Consider the following 7290-nt stretch of genomic DNA (forward strand, 5'->3'; position numbering starts at 1 on the left):
TATATTGTCTCCGTTTCTTTCTGGTCTATGTAACTTTTGAGCCCTCTCTTCGCTTACAGGATTCTATTTAATATTTCTTTCAGGGCTGATTTAATAACATATTCCTTGTTTCTCCTTGTCCTGGAAGCTCTTTATCTCCTATTATGAATAAAAGCCTTGCTGGATAAAGTGTTCTTGGCTGTATTAATTTCTCATTTAGTATATATGAATATACTATGAATATATCTATCATGACTTTCTGGCCCACAAGGTCTTAGTGGATACATCTGCTGCCAGTCTAATGTTTCTAACCCTGTATACTAAGAACCTGTTGTGTTGAGGTGCTTTTAGGATTTTCTCTTTATCTCTGAACTTTACAAGCCTTGCTATTATATGTCAAGGTATTGATCTATTTTTATTGATTTTGGGAGGGGTTTTCTCTACCTCTTGGACATGAATACATGTTTTCTTCCCAAGATTAGGGAAGATCTCAACTGATTTGCTCAAATATACTTTCTGTCCCTCTCTCTCTTTCTTCTTCCCAGGGGACCCCCATAATTCTGATATTGTTTCATTTTATGGTATAACTGATTTCTCAAAGACTCCCCTCATGGTCCATTAGTAATTTTTCTTTCTTTCCCTCACCTTCTTTCTTTTACATCAACTTGTCTTCTATGTCACTTACTCTTTTTTCTGCCTTATTTACCCTAGCTGTTAGAGCATCCAATTTAGAATGCATATTAGGTAAAGATTTTTAAATTTTGGCCTGATTAGAATTTATTTCTGCACTAAGAGATTCTCTAATGTCTTTTTTGCTTTTTTTTTTTTTTCATGCCCAGGTAGTAACTTTATAATAATTATCCAAAGTCCAGCTCTGATATTATACTTATATCCATATCAATTATATCTGTGGCCAGGAGTATTAACCTCTGGTTCTTTGTTTCACTGTGTATTCTTCCTTCCAGTCATTTTTCCCAGAGAAGAATGGATGAATAAGAGAATAAAATCAATAATATCAACCACAACCCAAGCAAAATATACAGTAGAAAAATCTAAAATCTAAAGAGGTCAGAAACCTAAATATAAAGGGAAAAAAGTGGGGGGAATGTTATCTACCAGGTGGACAAAACAAGTGATTCACGTGGTCCAGAGTGTACTTTCGTCTCTGTGTTAGAAAACACTAAATCCCTGTAAGGAAACAAACAAAAAATGTATATATACAAAAATAAACTTGGTTATTTTGAAAGGAAACAAACAAACAAAAATTATAAAATGTAAATGTAAAACTGAAAGTTAAAAAAGACTTAAAGAGTGGATAAAATAAGAAATTGGTTAAAAAGGAAAATAAAAGAGAAAAGGGAAATTTTAAACTGAAAAATAAACGAATCATGAGGGTGAAAATGACTTCAAATTATGTATACTATTTTTCCCTATATCTGGAGTTTTGCAGTCCTGTGTGCTCCATAAACATGGTATTAACTCTTATTTTGGGGGATGGCTTTGATTATTGCTTCTATTTCCTTACTAGTTATCTGACTGTTCAGATTTTCTTCTTCTTCCATTTCAGTCTTGGTAGTTTATAATTTTCCAAGAATGCATACATTTCTTCCAGGTTGCCGAATTTTTTGGCATATAGTTGCTTATAATATGTTCCTAAAATTGTCTATATTTCCTTGGTTGGTTGGTTGTACTCTCTCCCCTTTCATTCATGATTTTATTAATTTGTGCCCTTTTTCTTTTCTTTTGGATAAGTCTGACCATAGGCTTATTAATCTCCTTAATTCTTTAAAAAAGCCAGCTTCTAGTTTATTGTTGTTGTTGTTTTTTTAATCAGTTCTACTTTTTTTTTTTGGTTTGCATTTAATTTCTACTAGAGTAGATTTCTACTCTAATTTTTATTATTTTTTTTTTCTTGGGTAAGTTCTTATTTGGTATTCTTTCTCTGCATCTTAACTGTAAGGTCATCTTGTGCACTTGGAATTTTTCTAATTTTTTGAGAGCGGCTTGAATGGCTGTGTATTTCCCCTTTATGACAGCCTTTGCATTATCCTATAGGTTTTGGACTGATATGTTTTCATTCTCATTGGTTTCCATAAATTGTTTAAGGTTTTGTTTGTTTGCTTGTTTTTTAATTTCTCATTTGATCCAATCATTCCTTAGCAGGATGCTCTTTAACTTTCACGTGTTTGAGTTCCTTACAAATTATTTTCTTTTGATTGAGTTCCAGTTTGAACACATTGTGGTCAGATAACATGCAGGATCTCAATCTTTCAGTATTGGTTGAGACGTGATTTGTGACCCAGTATGTTGTCTATTCTGGAGAAAGTTCCATGTGTACTTGGGAAGAATGAGTATTTCGTTGTTTTAGAATGGAATGTTCTGTATATGTCTGTGAAGTCCAGCTGGTCCAATATATCCTTCAAAGCTCTTGTTTCTTTGTTAATCTTCTGCTTAGATGATCTGTCCATTGCTGTGAGTGCATTGCTAAGGTCTCCTACTATTAATTTTTTTAATGTTAATAGACTTTTAAATTTTGTTATTAATTGGTTTATATAATTGACTGACCCCATGTTAGAGGCATATATATTTACAATTGTTAGGGCTTTTTGTTGGATAGATCCTTTAACTATAATATGATGTACCTCTTCATCTCTTATTATGGACTTAGGCTTAAAATATAATTTGTCTGATATAAGAATTTCTACCCCGGCTTTCTTTGGAGGTTTGTTAACATGGTAGATGGTTCTCCATCCTCTCACTTTCAATCTGGAGGTGTGTTTAGATTGAAAATGAGTACCTTGTAGACAGCATATAGATGGGTCCTGCTTTTTTATCCAATCTGCAATACTGTTTCTTTTGATTGGAGCATTCAGCCCATTTCCATTTAAGAGTAACTATTGAAAGACATGAGTTTAGTGCCATTGTCTTATATGCAAATCCCCTGTTTCTATATATTTTATTTTTTTAATGGTTTATTTAACTACTGGGGTTTCTGTTGGTTTACAGAATCCCCAATATTTCTCCAAAGTCTGGTTTGGTTTCTTTTAGTTTCTGCCTGTCTTGAAAGCTCTTTATCTCTTCATCCATTTTGAATGTCAACCTTGCTGGATAATTTTTCTTGGATGCATGTTCTTTTCATTTAGTACCCGGAATATGTCTTTCCTGTTCTTTCTGGCTTGCCAGGTGTCTGTGTACAGGTCTGATGTTATTCTGATGTTCTTTTTTTCCATATGTAAGAAACCCTCTAACCCTGGCTATTCTTAAGATTGTTTCCTTAGCTGTAAAATTTGCAAGCTACACTATTATATATAGGGGTGTTGATCTATTTTTATTGATTTTGGGAGGGTTTTTTTCTGCCTCTTGGACTCGAATACTTCTTTCTTTCCCCAGATTAGGGAAGTTCTTGCTATTATTTGTTCAAATATACCCTCTGGCCCTCTCTCTCTTCACCCCCTTTGGGATCCCAATAATTCTGATATTGGAATGTTTCATGACATCATTAATCTCTGCAATCCTTTCTCATGTGCTGCTACTGGCTTATCTTTGTTTCCATCATCTTCCTTTTTTTCCATTACCATGTCTTCTAGATCACTAATTCTCTCTTCTTCCTCAGTTACCCTGGCTTTTTGAATATACAATTTAGACTGAATATCATTCATAAAATTTTTTAACTTTGCCTGATTAGATCTCATTTCTACTCTTAGTGATTCTATATTGTCATTAAGTCTTTTTTCAAGCCTAGCTACTGACTTTATGAATGCTATTCTGAAGTCTGTTTCTGCCATTTTGCTTGTACCCATATCCATTATTTCTGTGGCAGATGAAATTGTCTCTGTTTCTTTTCTTTTTCTAAAAATTTTATTTTTTTTTCTTTGACAGAGGGAGACACAGCAAGAGAAGAAACACAAGCAGGGGGAGTGGGTGAGGGACAAGCAAGCTTTCTGTGGAGCAGGGAGCCTGATTCTGGACTTAATCCCAGGACCTTTAGATCTTAGCCTTGGCTGAAGGCAGATGCTTAATAACTGAGCCACATAGGTGACCCTGCTTCTTTTATTTATTGAGGGTTTCTTCCTAGTCAGTTTGTTGATCAATGGTTGAGTGAATGAGCAAAGTCCAAAATATCAGCCACTCATGAACCAAGGAAAATACACCCTAGCAAAATCCTGAGCAATAAGAAGACACTATCAGAAAAACCAAGCCAAAATGAAACATGAGAATAAAATTCATAAAATTAAAAAATTGTGAAAAAGGGAATGATGAGAAGAGGGGCTAAAATCTCTTAGTGTGGACACAGCAGAGTGTTTAATTGTTTTGGGGTGTATTTTGGTTTGTGTGTTAGAATACACTACTTCCCAAAATTACAAGGAAAGTGTAACTTGTATATATATGTAAAATTGAATACTGAAAAAAGGAGTACAGCAAAACATATATCTATAAATATAAAGATGTGAAAAAATACAAGTTAAAAAGCAAGTATAAATTATAAGTTGATATAATAAACATATAGTTGAAATGAGAAAAAGATAAAAAAGGAAAAACATAAAAGAAATAAAAGAAAAAAGTTGTTTTTAAAGATTTTATTTATTTATTTTACAGAGAGAGAGGGATCACAAGTAGGTAGAGAGGCAGGCAGAAAGAGGGGCGAAGCAGGCTCCCCACTGAGCAGAAAGCCCAATGCGAGACTTGATCCCAGAACCCTGAGATCATGAGCTGAGTTGAAGGCAGAGACCCAACCACTGAGCCACCCAGGCACCCAAGAGAGAGTTTTATCTAAAAATAAATAACTAAATAAAATAAGTGATTAGACAATGCCTGGATCTCAATACACTATTTTCCCCTGGCATTGATGTTTTAGTTGTATGGGGTCCATAAAGCTGCTGTCCTCTTGTTCTTCCAGCCTGTCTTCTGGAGGAACAGACTGACATTCTTTGTTCTCAAGTAACCCTGCTTGAGCAGAGTTTCCCTGACCACAATCAGGGGGATAGGCTCAGCAGAAACTTGTCTTCTGTGCTTTGTTTCCCTGGTGGCTTTCCAAGCCTCTTCTGGGAGGTCTGAGGAAAAAAAAAATGGGCACACCTAAATCTATGGCCCAGAACAGAGAAATTACAGTTTGCTCTCTTCACTAAATCCCCAGGACAAACAGTCTCTATTTCTGTTAGCACTGTCAAAATCCACAGCTTCCCACAGTGTGTGCCCACAGTGACTCCCTCAGAGGTTGTCCCAGGGGTGCGGGAGTGTTCCTGACCTTTGTGCTTCTAAAACAATATCCAAAATATTGAGGGAGCCCAAATGTCCATTGACTGATGAATGGATAAAAACATAAGTGAATATATATTAACTCAAAATAAGTAAAAAAGGAACTGTGATTCATTTGTCCAGAAAGATAAGAATGGGTATTAGCTACAACATGATGTTATAAAAACAGCATTAGAGAAATAAATGAATATAATAATAAAATAATATTTAAATTATGACAGTAAGACAATGTAGAACTAATAGGAAAACCTGAAAAGAGGGTGGAAATAGGAAATAAAATTTGAGGTTCAATTTAAGAAAACAAAAAGGCACATAATAGGAATTCCATAAGAAAAGAATAGGAAAAAATGCTCCTCTAAAATAAGGGAGCAAATCAAGAAGGAGGACAGCATGGGTTAAAAAGAAGGAGACCAGGTATGGGCTTGGTGCTGATGAGACTGTAGGAGAGCTCTGTTCAGGTCAGCCTCACACATGCACTCTGAGCGAGACCAGGAAGACAGAGATTGTAGAAAGGGTGGCATAGAAAGAAGAAATTGGGAGAATTCTGAAGTATTCACAATTTCTAGAAAATATTTATCAAGAGGAAGTATATACACATGGCAGAGAAGCAAATTAAAATCAACTAAACAAGATGAGGTGTAATTAACCAGGAAGAAAATAAAAATACTTATGTCTTTAAGAAAATGCAACCACAGTGCTAATGACTCAGTTGTCAACATGCACACTATCTTACTAATATAAACATAGAATTTTAGTTTGACAAAGTCAGTGGAGCTATAACTTCCTTAAAATGTTCGGAGGATAAGTTTGTATGTGGGTAAAGGTCAGGAGAATGGAAATGATCTAAATGTAGATCATTGGTATTCAAACTTATATCACTTACATTACTATGTATTCTCAAAAGAACGTTACATAACCTGATGGAAAAGATAGGGCTTCCTTTGCTTCAAGGAACAAAACTCACAGACTGCAACCATACTACATTATAAGCAATGTGAAGGAAAATATGTATTTGGCATCTCAGAATTGCAATTAGGGAGGCATAGAGTTGGGTAGCAACCCAAATTGTGTCCCCTTATGGAACAAAAGTCAAGGGTTTTAAAAGACAAAAGGGAACGCTTGTGTGCGTTGTTTTTAAGTAATCATTTTTTCATGTGTCTATTAGCCATTTGTATGTCTTATTTGGTAAAGGGTCTGTTCATATCTTCTGCCCATTTTTTGATGTGATTATCTGTTTTGTGTGCATTGAGTTTAGGAGTTCTTTATAGATCCTGGATATCAGGCCTTTGTACTGTCATTTGCAAATATTCTGTGGGTTGCCTCTTGGTTTTCTTGACTGTTTCCTTTGCTGTGCAGAAACTTTTGGTATTGATGAAGTCCTGAAATTTCATTTTTGCTTTTGTTTCCTTTGCCTTTGGAGACGTATATTGAAAGAAGTTGCTGTGGCCGATGTCGAAGAGGTTACTGCCTATTTTCTCTTCTAGAATTCTGATGGATTCATGTCTCACATTGAGGTCTTTTTATCCATTTCAAGTTTATCTTTGTGCACAGTGTTAAAGAATGGCTGAGTTTCATTCTTCTACATATTGCTGTCCAGTTTTCCCATCACTACTTATTGAAGAGACTGTCTTTTTTCCACTGTATATTTTTCCTGTTTTGTCAAAGATTATTTGACCATAGAGTTGAGGGTTCATATCTGGGCTCTCTACTCTGCTCCACTGGTCTATGTGTCTGTTTTTGTGCCAGTACCATGCTGTCTTGGTGATCATGGCTTTGTAGTAAAGCTTGAAATCAGGTCACGTGATGCCCCCAGTTTTATTTTTGTTTTTTAACATTTCCTCCCTCAACATGGAGGTGTTTTATGCATTTTGAGTTTATTTTTGTGTACTGTGTAAGAGAATGGTTGAGTTTCATTTATTTTTTTAATTTTTTTTAAACATATGATATATTTTTATCCCCAGGGGTACAGGTCTGTGAATCGCCAGGTTTACACACTTCACAGCACTCGCCAAAGCAGATACCCTCCCCAATGTCCATAATCCCACCCCCTTCTCC

This window comes from Mustela nigripes, chromosome 12, assembly GCF_022355385.1.
Source record: "Mustela nigripes isolate SB6536 chromosome 12, MUSNIG.SB6536, whole genome shotgun sequence".
NCBI lineage: Eukaryota > Metazoa > Chordata > Mammalia > Carnivora > Mustelidae > Mustela > Mustela nigripes.